The 13,273-nt window shown below is 40.0% G+C and overlaps 1 protein-coding gene and 1 non-coding gene across 5 annotated transcripts in view; both read left to right on the top strand.

Annotated features, from left to right (window-relative positions):
* arfip1 (ADP-ribosylation factor interacting protein 1 (arfaptin 1)) overlaps nt 1–13,273 on the top strand; it is a 206,456-nt gene that overhangs the window by 25,354 nt on the left and 167,829 nt on the right. The gene's annotated exons all lie outside the window — the stretch shown is intronic.
* On the top strand, nt 6,739–6,861 carry LOC122556070. Its single transcript, XR_006313457.1, has one exon. It is a non-coding gene; the product is annotated as a U6atac minor spliceosomal RNA (small nuclear RNA).

The raw sequence follows: 13,273 nt of genomic DNA on the forward strand, positions 1-13,273 counted from the left end.
AAGCTTAGAGCTAATTCTCCCAGGTTTTCATCTCCGTCATTAGTCAAGGCTCTGAGACAAAGCTGCAGAAATATTAGCACTGAAATTAAATGTTGCAGGGTGTAACATTTAGAAATGATTGAGAAGAAGTACAGGGATATCGAGTAAATGTGAACTTAGTCTGTTCAGATATAATGCAATAGTTCTGTTCCTGTGTGATCCCGTGTTATAAGAAAATCAAGTAATAGCAACACCATTCAAACCAATGGGACTGGAATTACGTTATAGCCAATACAGGTAAGGGAAGTTAGCATTCTACAAATAATGGTCTAAATTCTTCAATCGCATTGTAGCCAATTTGTGTTGAAGAAACATGCATTCTAACAGAACTGACTATATTCAGGTGTACTTAGTCAGAATAAGTAAAGAGACAACACTTTTAGCAGGCAAAAGTAGAATACGTATGGCTATAAATAAAAGATGGTCAAGAGTAAATTACAGTATCAGATGTAATCACCTAATGATAGTAATGAGGTGAAAAAAGATGCAGATAAATTAGGCCAGTTGATTAGGACAATAATCATGGGGATTTCAACTGCACTGATCTTAATTAGACAAAGCAAACAGTAAAGGTTTTCTCACCCAATATATGAAAAAGCCTGACGAGGAAAATTAGCTTAGATTAGATTACTTAGTGTGGAAACAGGCCCTTCGACCCAACAAGTCCACACTGACCCTCCTGAAGAGCAACCCACCCAGACCCATTCCCCTACATTTACCCCTTCACCTAACACTACGGGTAATTTAGCATGGCCAGTTCACCTAACCTGCACATTTTTGGAATGTGGGAGGAAACCGGAGCACCCGGAGGAAACCCACCCAGACACGGGTAGAATGTGCAAACTCCACACAGACAGTTGCCTGAGGCAGGAATTGAACCCGGATCTCTGGATCTAGCTAAGAGGAATAATCAGAACAATCAATGCTCTGAATGTAGCACTGTGGATCTGGCAGCAGTCCCTAAAGAAGATTAATGACCTCATTAAGTGGTCAAAATGGGTGAAGACATCTGCACATTACATCCTGTAAATATATAACCCACCTCTTAGTGCTTCGACACTAACTGCTGTATACCCTAGCATACTGAGGACTCACTGCTTATGTTAGGACACAGTTTACAGGGAAGAGTCAAGAAAGTGGGTTTAATCATATTGAATGCCAAATCAGGTTTGAAGTATTCAGTGGCCGCCTCCTAATTCTCATGCAGTCATGTTCTGTCTTCTCCCTTGCAGACGGTGGTGGTATCCTGCAGCAGCAGCAGGAAAGGACTGGTCATAAAAGAAGGGGAACTTTCAGACAGTTGTGACCATGATAGAAAACATTAAGATTGTGGAAGAGAAGGATAAATGTATAAAGCACATTATTTAGTAGATTGGAGAAAAAATGATTGAGAGACTGTGAGGATACAACTTAATGAAAATAAAACAGGCAACAATGTAATGCAACATTGAGAAATATTTAAAACTGTTCAACCAAGTGCAGAAACAATTTATTCTGTGAACAGGGAAGAGTAAACTGAGCAATAGTGAGACTTCAGAGATGAATAAAGACCGAAGGGAACAATTGAGGATTAAGAAAGAGGCATACGTTACTAATATAGACAGCAGAGGTGTGCATGATAATAGAATACAGAGAGATTAGGCAAGAAGTTACAAAAAATGGAGGAAAGGAGGAAGAATAAAATTAAATTCGCAAGAAATTTTGAAAATAATGAATAATTTTATAGGCTCTTTATTTTAAAAAAGCTATAATGGGAATCAGGCCTATTAAATAAGACAAGGTAACAGTCAATTAACAGTGTCCTGACAGAAATATTGAATCCTTATTTTGTTTTACTATTTAATGAGGAAACAAAATTGGTAGATTTAACATGGTATGAAGTAAGTGCATTTAAAATATTGAAATGAAAGGGGATTAATCAACCTCCAAGAGAGTAGCCCCTCAATTCTGGATGGATTGTAAAGATTTGTTTTTTGAAAGAATTTGAGGAGAGCACAGAGGCATTACCACATTTATGAATACATTAGGAAAAGGTATGGTGCCAGAGGACTAGCAGATTATGTAATTCCTATATTTAAAACAAGTGTCAAAACAAGAAATTATAGACTAGTCAACTTGACATTGGTGGTAGGGAAAATAGTGGAATCCCTATTTAAAGGAGAGAATTAAAGAACATCTGGAAACAAAATATAATAAGCGTCAGTGCAGATTTTTAAAAGGGAAAACCTTGCTAGATCCATCCTGATTTTTTTGGATGTAATAGAGTAGTGATGTAGCAAATGTAACTTTTCTGGATTGTTAAAGGCCATTAATATTATTTATCGTAATAGGGGAATGTATAATGTCAGAGAATGTGGAGTCAGGAAATGGCAGAATGGATTGCTTGTTGCTTGAAGGTGAAGTGGAGAGTTAGGTTAAGGGTAATTTTTTCAGAGTAGCAGAGAACTGGAACTGGTATGCCATAGTCATTATGACCGCGATTACTGCTGTTCCAATTTACACAAATAATTTTGATTATGGAATTGTTGTGTGGCTGGAGATAACATTTCAGTAACCTTCAGGTGGTTGCTGACAGTTTGCCTGTAAATACAACTGCATGATCTGTGTAATCCCATGTAACTTTGTGAGTGAAACCAAAAGACCAACTGAAAGGAGTAGAAGAATCCAGGAAATTTCTCACTGACCTTGTGGGTAGTCGAAACTAGTTCTGGAGATCACTCTGGCCCTGAATTCCTGCAGTGCCCAACCTTTGTAAGAAATGATGTTTGTCCTTATCTGTTAGCTTATCTTTATAACCGAATTGCTTTATGATGTCAATTTGCTTATAGTCCTTTTGTACATCCTTTCACGAATCTCTATCACTCATCACTTAGGTAAGTAAACCTGATTAGTACTCCAAGTGAGGGTTTGTCCTAAGTTTATTGGAAGGTTCAGACTAGGCGCTACTTGACCTGAGTATTTTGAGCATTTTCTGTTCAGATTTTCAGCATCCACAGTATTTTGTACTGAGGGCAGCAGTCGTTATACCTCAGTACTAAATGGCTCCGAATTCAATAGCTCATTTTTGATGACAGTCTTTGAAAACTACATGTGCAGAGATATTATTTCAAACCTTTGGAGCAGGTGGGACTTGATCCAAAGCCTCTTGGCTCAGAGGTACGGACAGTACCACTATGCCACAAGAATCCCAAACCTGCAGGATATAGCAGCAGACAAAGAATGGATTCAGGCAATATAGCAACATGCTTAACAAGCTACTGGTTGATAATTTATTGGGTCAGAAGTTGGTGATTTCTACCCTGTCCCCTTTCTGATAAGTGCTGATTTGGTATGCTAGAGTGAATTTTCTTGAGCAGCATGTAATTCTTGACTTTTGATTCGAGAATAATTGCATCAAGCTGTGCACCAGCTGCAACACATTCTTCCTAATCTAGGCTAATTTAAATTAATAAAAGCAAAGAAAGAAAATTAATCAGAAATGGATGATAAAAGAGGAAGAATGCTCAGCAGTTTCACAAAGCTGATTAATTGGAATTGTGTAGGTTGAGTTTTGAATGTGGGAAATGAATTATAATCTCAACAATATTTGCTTATTAATGACTCAAGGTGTCAAAGTGATCTGATATTTTTAGAAGCCATAAAAGCTGCAATTTTGTTTCTCACCCCAAATCAGCACTTCCCTTGGCCACTGGATCAACAGCAAGAATAGCTTTACAAAGAATTCAGAGGCCCCTTTCTACCTTTGGATACTAATTTTGGTTTTGGATGTGTTTGACTCTATATATTGAGCTTTTATGCTCTATTTACAAGTGTGTTTGTGTGTGTAGCTGCCTGATGATATTTTTGTATCTGGTCTCAGCAGAGTGATTTCCTGTCCAGAGCGGAGATCCCCTGGTCTCTGACAGCTGAAATAAATGCATTCATTTGAGGTAGACACTTAACTTCCCTGTACGAGCATGAAAGGACATTTTAAACCACAAGTTTTTTTGTACTTTTTTTCCCCTCTCAACATAGAGTCATAGAGATGTGCAGCACAGAAACAGACCTTTCAGTCCAACTCATCCAGCCGACGAGATATCCCAACCTAATCTAGTCCAATTTCCCAGCACCCGGCCCATATCCCTCCAAACTCTTCCTATTTATATACCCATCCAGATGCCTTTTAAATGCTGTAACTGTACCAACCTCCACCACTTCCTCTGGCAGTTCATTCCATACACGTACCACACTCTGTGTGAAAATATTGCACGTTAGTTCCGTTTTATATATTTCCCCTCTCGCCCTAAACCTATGCCCTCTAATTCTGGACTCCCCCACCCCAGGGAAAAGATCTTGTCTATTTATCCTATCCATGCAAGGCTGGCACAGTGGCTCAGTGGTTAGCACAGCTGCCTCACAGCACAGGGGTCTGGGTTTGATTCCAGCCACAGGTGACTCTGTGTGGAGTTTGCGCATTCTCCGGGTGCTCCGGTTTCCTCCCACAGCCCAAAGATGTGCAGGTTAAGTGAATTGGCCATGCTAAATTGCCCATAGTGTTAGGTACATTAGTCAGAAGGAAATGGGTCTGGATGGGTTACATTTCGGAGGGTCGGTGTGGACTTGTTGGGTCGAAGGGCCTGTTTCCACACTATAGGGAATCTAATCTAATCATGCCCTTCATGATTTTATAACCTCGATAGGGTCACCCCTCAGCCTCCAATGCTCCAGGGAAAACATCCCTAGCCTATTCAGCCTCTCCCTATAGCTCAAATCCTCCAACCCTGGCAACATCCTTGTAAATCTTTTCTGAACCCTTTCAAGTTTCACAACATCTTTCCGGTAGGAAGGAGACCAGAATTTCTTCTTGTTTATCAATTGCTCACTCACTTAATTGCATTAATTTAAAGTGAAAATAATACAAAGCTGGTCTTCTGAAATGCTGGTTCAAATTGCACTCTGCTACATTTGTAAAAGAGTTCTCCATCAAGCAACCTCCTATAAGTTCTAAACTCGTAGGCTGGCCAAAACCGATTAAAGTAAAGCTGTTATTTTTTTCTGGGAGTTCAGATTACATGATCAACTGAGCACAAATTTCAAATTCATTTGAAATGTTATCTGAATTTTCCTGTGTTGGAGTTCTACAAAAATAGACATGTAAATGTAACATTATAAAGTATTGAAACCTGATGAGTTTTCATTGCTGTGATGTTCCTGAAAGAATTTTATGAATAATGAGTAACTTGAGTTACAGGGTACTTGAATTTTCACCTGACTGTTGACAATTGGAATACAGAAAAGTATTGTTGAAACCTGTGATGATACTAATGGAGGACATTTTTATCTTATGAAGAATTTCTAACTTTTAAGCAGTGTTATTAGGCTTATTTTAGTATTTTGTCGCTACTAATACACTTCAAGGAAAGGTCAGATGTGAGCTAGTGTGCTTAAATGTTTTATGTTGCCTCGTGGTGCTGTTTTCTATCATTACTTCAAATTGTTCCTATTGATGATGACCTGTAATCATATAAAAATATCTAGCCAGAAATAAAATTTGTGATAAAAAGCACAGAGTATAGATTGTCATTCAGGTTAAAGAAAACAAATCACAGTCATAACATTGCAATTCTCTAAAAGTTTGGAGAAGAGTTTTCAAGGTAACAACCTGAAACAGGCAGTCAGCAGCACCAGGAGGAGTCGGGGAGATGAAGCAGTCACCATCACTGAGAGGACCCCATAGCAGGCAAAGCACACATTTAATACTTGTCTCTGCCTTCTGCTTCCTTAGTCAGATTACTGGGCTTGACTCTTTCCTTGGTTATCCTCTTGCCTACATACTTTCTTTGAATTTGTTGGTCCCACCTTCACCTTTATGGAAACATTGGCCCTGCACTCTCACTTATTCCTTTTTGAATGACTCCCATTGGTATGTATTTGCTCACATTCCACTTTGAGCCAAATTCTGTCTAATTAAATGAAAATCGGTCTACCTTCTAATTCAGAACCATTACTTCTGGTGCATCTTTGTAAATTTCATAACGGCACGAAGATTTAAAGTAGTTATAGTCACGATCGCCAAAGTGCTCCCCCACTTCGATATTTGCCTGCTTCATTCCATAAAATTAAATCCAACACTGCACCCACTCTTGTAGGACCTTCTAATTACTGTCTTAAAAGCTCACAATGATACTTTTTAAAGAATCTTGCCTCTTCTAAACCTTGCATACTTTCTCTATTACTGTTAATATTGAAGAAGTTAAAATCCTCTGCTATTATTCCCCCGTTATTTTACATTCCTCTGTGATTTGCCTATAGATCTGTCTTCTATCTCTCCCTGACTGCTTGGGAGTCTACACTACAGCACTAGCAAAGTAATTGCCTCCTTTTTGTTTCTATTTCTACACATTTGGCTTTAATTGAGGAGCCTTTTATGATATCATTTCTTCCAGATGGCTTACATTTAAAGTAAGGGGCAAGAAGTTTAGAGGGGATTTAAAACTTAGAACAGTACAATCCAGGAACAGGCCCTTCGGCACCAACCGTGATGTCCTGCACAATCAGCTTTGTACACCTGCAATATGGCTTGCTAACTTTTATACCCAATGCTCCAACCGATGAAGGTCAGCATGCCATATGCTTTCTTCATCTTATTCACTTGTGTTGCCACTTTCAAGGAGCTATGGACTTGCATCCCACAATCCTTTTGTATATCAACTTTCCAATGTGTTGTATGAAAGGAGAGAAGATTAGCACTCCCCTTGATAAGGATAAAGGGGTCTTAGTGGCCTTTCAACACACATGGGATTTGAGGGAGATGGGGTTGAGTGTCTGGAATTCATTGTTTGAAGGAATGGTAGAGTTGGTAGCTTTCCAACATTTAAGTATTTAGGTGATTGCTTGAAATGCCATAGCATACAAAGTTATGGACCAAAGGGCTTTTGTGGGACAGTGGTAACGATACTGCTTCTGAGTCAGACGTTTTGGCTCAAGGGTCACCTGCTCCAAAGGAATGTAATAACATAAATAAAACCAGAAATTGCGGATGTGGAAGATCTGAAACAAAAACAGAAGTTGCTAGAGAAATTGAGCAGGTCTGGCCATTCCTCTGTTGATTAGTTAATAAATTTGCTGTCTAAAAGGCTCACCAGATACTCACTCCTGTTATCACTGAGCGGGAGATTAACTGAAAGGTTTTGCGTAACTTTTTTTAATAAAGAAAATGTATTTCTTAATTTCTCAGCTCCTTAAACTAACTTCTTAACTTCAGGAAAGGGACAACTAAGCTACAATATTTACCAGCCAATTAGCACAGAATCTTTCTGTGATGTCACAGTTTGTCTTTTTCCTGTCACTAAGTGATTCCCCCCCCCCCGCTGCACAGTTCTCCCAGTGTGCTTCACAGTGATCCTGACTTATTGCATATTCCTAGTCTGCTATGTAGTGATCCTGGCCATGTGCATATTGTTGCTTGTCTCCCTGGCTTATTGTTTAATTGTTTTAATATAAAGAATGATACCTCTTTGATCTCCCACTGCTGCTCCTAATGGCATTTTAAACTTAAATTGTTAAAAATAATTCTACATAAACAGGGTTATGCATGTATAACCTTTCATACAGGTTAGGCATGAAAGGTAATAGAAAGGAGGTATGGTTAATAAGTTTGCAGATGATACTAAAATCGGTGGTGTAGTGGACAGCAAAGGTTACTTCAGTGTACGGTGGGGCATTGTTCAGATGGGCCAAAGGGCTGAGGGGTGGCAGATGGGGTTTAATTTAGATAAATGCGATGTGCTGCATTTTGGAAAGGCAAATCAGGGCAGACTTATACACTTAATGGTAAGGTCCTGGGGAGGGTTGCTGAACAAAGAGACCTTGGAGTGCAGATTCACAGTTCCTTGAAAGTCGAGTTGCAGCTAGACAGGATAGTGAAGAATGCACTTGGTATGCTTTCTTTTATTGGTCAGTGCATTGAATATAGGAGTTGGGAGGTCATGTTGCAGCTGTACAGGACATTGGTGAGGCCACTTTTGAAATACAGCATTCAATTCTGGTCTCCCACCTATCAGAAGAATCTTGTGAAACTTGAAAGAGTTCAGAAAAGATTTTGAACAAGGATGTTGCCAGGGTTGAAGGGTTTGAACTATAGGGAGAGGTTGAACAGGCTGGAGCTATTTTCCCTGGAGTGTTGAGGGGTCTCCTTATAGAAGTTTATAAAATCATGAGGGATATGGATAGGGTGAACAGCCAAGGTCTTTTCCCCTGTGTAATGGAGTCCCAAATAAGAGGGCATAGGTTTAAGATGAGAGGGGAAAGATTTAAAAGGGACCAAAGTGACAATCTTTTCACACTAAATTGGTGTGTGTATGGAATGAGCTACGAGAGGAAGTGGTGGTGGTGGTTGGTGCAATTGCAACATTTACAAGGCATGTGGATGGGTATACGAATAGGAGGGGTTTAAAGAGATGTGGACAAAATGCTGGCAAACGGGACTAGATCAATTTAGGATATCTGGTCAACATGGACAAGTTGGGTCGAAAGGTCTGTTTCCATGCTGTTCAACTCTATGACTCTTCAATTTGTCTGACGTGACTTTTACGGCCTAAGATAATGGCTAGAGTTTTGCTGTCTATGTCGAAGGCATGACACTTGTTAACCTGAGGAGCATGATATCCCTGACAGCCACCTTTCAGGTTTCCATATTTAACTGCAAATATAGGAACAATGGTGAATGTTCACAGTTTTGCAATTATATAATGAAATCTCAATCCCGGCCAATAACTGACCAGAACAGTTTCCATTAATATTGAGCTACATTGATGGAGGGAACAAATTGATGAAGCAGCTGATGATGATTGAGTCCAGGACTGTATCCTGAGAAACTGAAGGGCTCTTGTGACAGAGTGAAAATGTCCTTATCTCTGGGCTAGAAGGTGTGGGTTCAAATCCCACCTGTGCTGGAGGTGGGTTGTAATTTGTCTGAAAAGGTGGATTAAAATAATCTATATCCAGAGGAACTGTTGGGCTCTTGTGGTGCAGTGATGGTGTCCCTTCCTCTGGGCAAGGCAGCCCGTGTTCAAATTCCACCTGCTCCGGAGGTGTGTCAAATCACATTACACTAAATGTAACACATTCAATTGAAAGAAAGTTGTTAATGCAAGCACAGAAGTCGTCATCCCCTTCAGGTGCAGTTGTGGTTACAGAAGTGGATGGCTGTGGTTTATTGTCCTCTGACTGTTTCTTGGGGGTTGGTTTGGATTGTGTGATTATGCAGGTACAAGAACAAATCAGAAAGGCAAAAATTTGCCTTCCCTGATGGCCTAGTGGTTAGGATTCAGCGCTGTCACCACTGCGGCCCAGGTTCGATTCCTGGACAAGGAATGGGAGTTTTCCTCTGCTCATTTTATTGTGGTGACAGCATTCCTGAAGCGAGGGTGGCTCAGTGGTTTGATTCCAGCCTCGGGCGATTGTCTGTGTAGCGTTTGCACATTCTCCCTGTGTCTGCGTGGGTTCCTCCGGGTGCTCCACCCAATGCATTAGTCAGAGGGAAATGGGTCTGAGTGGGTTACTCTTCGGAGGGTCGGTGTGGACTTGTTGGGCTGAAGGGCCTGTTTCCCCACTGTAGAGAATCTAATCTAATCTTTAAAAAAAAATGTGTTGGCATCAATCTTTATAGTGCTGTAAATAACGTACAGGTAGTTTGAGACGACTGAGTTAATAAAAGAATGATTTTGAACTTCTATAGGTGTTCTGTGTTTGCTTCTACAGCCAACGTGAAGGTATCCTTTAAAAAAATGCTCATTGGGTTAAATAAACTCACAAAGTGGGTTTTAACCATAAACAAATCCTCTTTGTCATGATGTATCTCAAGGCAAATGTTTTATTTGGATTTTCATATTAAATGGGAATGTAGTCTGTTGAATTATTCCACAATTAAAATCTTATGAAGTTTTTTTTTGGTAATTCTTCCAACTGGTTGAGTTCTGTTCCGAATATATAAAGTAATCTGTGTGCTTATATATGGAGAGAGTAAGTTGTGGGAGGACTGCTCATTCATAACATTACAAGACCGGTTTAATAGACTAGACTTGCCCTTTAATTAAGCATGGATTTGTAACCTTAATTATAGGACCACTAAAATTCCATAACAAGTCAAGGCCAATTTCTAGCTCAACCAGATCTTACAAATGATATGTTGAGTTTGCGTTAAATCTGTGCAGGATTAAAATATCATCCCTGGATGATGTTTAAATATTATGAAATGTTTTGTTCAGAAATAGCTACTTGTGTACAGGATGTTGTTTTGTTTACATTAATGCGTCCATCTGTCTTCTAGCAAACCATACCAATACTACCTTTTTGTTTACAAAACGTTATTTGCTTTTGTGCATCTTGTGTGGAGACCAATGAGAAAGCCTGTTAGGAAGTTAGAGGTCTGCCTTGTATGGTTTATTGGGTTGAGCAGAACTGGTTTTATTTGTAAATGGATCCCAGAGCTTTGGTGTTGCTGCCAATATCTAATGATCGGGGCATACCACCTCAGGGTGTAACATCCAATTTCGAGATTGTCTGTCACTTGCTCTAAGATGAATTTTTAAAAATCTTTTTCAGGAGAAGAACTACTTAAGGTTATCTACACGTTGTTAAATATGCTCACTGAGGCTCTAACCAAACCTCCATATAATCCAATTAACTTTCGATTTGCTCTTTGAACCAAAAACAAATTGGTCTGTGTTTGCAATGATTGTACTTCGTATTCAGTCGTTATTCCATTGAAAGGGCAATAACTTCTGCAGTACGCATATGTTCAGGTTAATGTGGAAATTCAGAATTGCTTTCAACAATTTTATTCCTGGCAGGTGCTGTGTTGAGGACCAGACCCCTAAAATTGTAATCAATTGGAAATCATATCTAACTGATAGTACCTTCTCATGTACTTAGTCCCACTGCAAAAACCCTTGAACAAATTATCCCTTGTTGAATGAAGTTAACTGCAACCCTGTCCAGTATATCCAGCAGTTTTTCTTCATAAGCAACTGGGACTGAAGTTGGAAGAACTATCCCACAGAGTTCTCCCAACTGCCTGGCACGTTATCATCAAACCATCCTTTTCATTCTACGTTCCAAGCATCACCATCATTCAGTATGTCCTGTCCCAACAGCATGAAGACCTACCAGAGCTTTAGGTCATAGTATGCTTGCATACTACCAAAATGAAGCTGACCGGGGAGCCCACCAGTGTTGACTGTGGATCCCATGGGATTTTATGGCTTCAGCTCAAACATGCCTGCACTTGACATGAACACACGATGTGATCAAATGTGATATGAGAAGCCCAAGCAAAATTGAAGTCAGTGGAAATCCTCTCAATGTGCTAAGTAAGACTCCAACCAAAGGAAGACTGTTGTGATGGCTGCCCCAGCCCTGGGGCATTAAGGAGTTTCTCAGTGTCAATATTTTCTAAGCAGACCAATCAAATGTTATTACACATCTCTGGAGCAGGTGGGACTTGAACCCGGGCTTCCTGGTTCAGAAGTAATGACCCTACAACTGTTTCCACAAGAACTCAGAGTTCCTCAGGACAGATATTTTCAATGCATCCGATCAGGCATTTTTTGACACACCTCTGGAGCAGGTGGAATTTGAACCCAGGCCGCCTTGCCCAGAGGAAGGGACACCACCACTGCACCACAAGAGCCCTATGGTTCCGCAGGATAGATTATTTTTAATCCACCTCTTCAGACAAATTACAACCCACCTCCAGCACAGGTGGGATTTGAACCCACACCTTCTAGCCCAGAGATAAGGACATTTTCACTCTGTCACAAGAGCCCTTCAGTTTCTCAGGATACAGTCCTGGACTCAATCATCATCAGCTGCTTCATCAAGGACCTTATTTCCATCATAAAGTCAGAAGTGACGATGTTTATAGATGTTGTACAGTGTTTAGTTTTTGCCATTTCTTGGATACTGGAGCATTCAGGTCTTGGACTGATTAAGTGGAAAATAATATTTGTGTCACAGTTATTGACGGCAATGGCTTTTCACCTGCCAATAACTGTCATTAGTTCTCTCGACCTGCTTCTAAATGATAGGGAATTCTACGTACCTTTTGAAATCTTTCACTTTTGTGATGGCTCTGAGAGTGGCAGGACTTAATTTCTGCCCAGGATAGGTGCATTTATTTAATGAGCCTGGGAGACTTTTTTTGACACGAGTCTCAGTTTGAAATGCTACCCCAGTGTGTTTTAGATTAGATTATATTAGATTCCCTGCAGTGTGGAAACAGGTGTTGTGACACAATGAGCAACATCTCCAAGGGAGAGCCCAACTATCAATCCTTAACATCCAAAGTTATTACTGTCACTGAATCCCACACCTTCAACATCCTGCAGACTACCACAAACCTAACTTGACAGCATCTTTCAAACCCGGGTAGAAGGTAAATTTATGAAAACACCACTCTCGAATTTGACCTTAAAGACCCAGTTTTGGATTGGAGCTATGTGATTGTTCATTAACTTGCTAAGAATTAGTAACTGGGCCCAAGCACTCCTTGCGAAGAATAGATCATTTGAGCTGTCAGTAAAGAGCTGGGCATTGGTTCCTATGGTAATATTTCGTGCAATTCTCAACTAAATCTAATGAGCCTGGGACACATTATTTGACTCTTCGCCTCAGTTTGAAATGGTATGTGAATGACAAAATTGAAGTCTTTAGTTGTAATGATAACTTAAATCACAAGCTGCATTAATTTAATTTTTTGTATGAGTCATAACAAGCATGACTCAGATCAGATAAGAACTTATGTTAACAATGGGGTGCTGGAGGTAAGGGTAATGGGTTAACAAGGTGGAAAAGCATTCATTATGCTGAGCCATTTAACAATATTGGAAGCATTCAGTATGTCAGGTCAGCCAGCAAGGTGAAACGTATCCATTATATTAATCCAGTTAACAACGTTAAGATGATTCACTGTATAACAGTAGAGGGCTTGGTCTCTGCTATTGATACTCGCTGATTATAACGGTCACCCAATTACTTTGTATGTTGCCTTATCTGGATGCTCCTCCCTGTAAAATGACGATATAGTTTATTGAGAAACTGCTGTTCCAGAGAAGACCGTAAACTCATGTCCCTGTGCACATGGGTGATTGTTCTCTCTCCCTCCAGGGCCCGGAATAAAGATGAAGGAGGTAAAACTACACTGTGTTGCTGTGGTTCTGTTCGCCGAGCTGGAAGTTTTTGTTGCAAACGTTTC

The sequence above is a fragment of the Chiloscyllium plagiosum genome, chromosome 1 (genome assembly GCF_004010195.1).
Source record: "Chiloscyllium plagiosum isolate BGI_BamShark_2017 chromosome 1, ASM401019v2, whole genome shotgun sequence".
Classification (NCBI taxonomy): Eukaryota; Metazoa; Chordata; class Chondrichthyes; order Orectolobiformes; family Hemiscylliidae; genus Chiloscyllium; species Chiloscyllium plagiosum.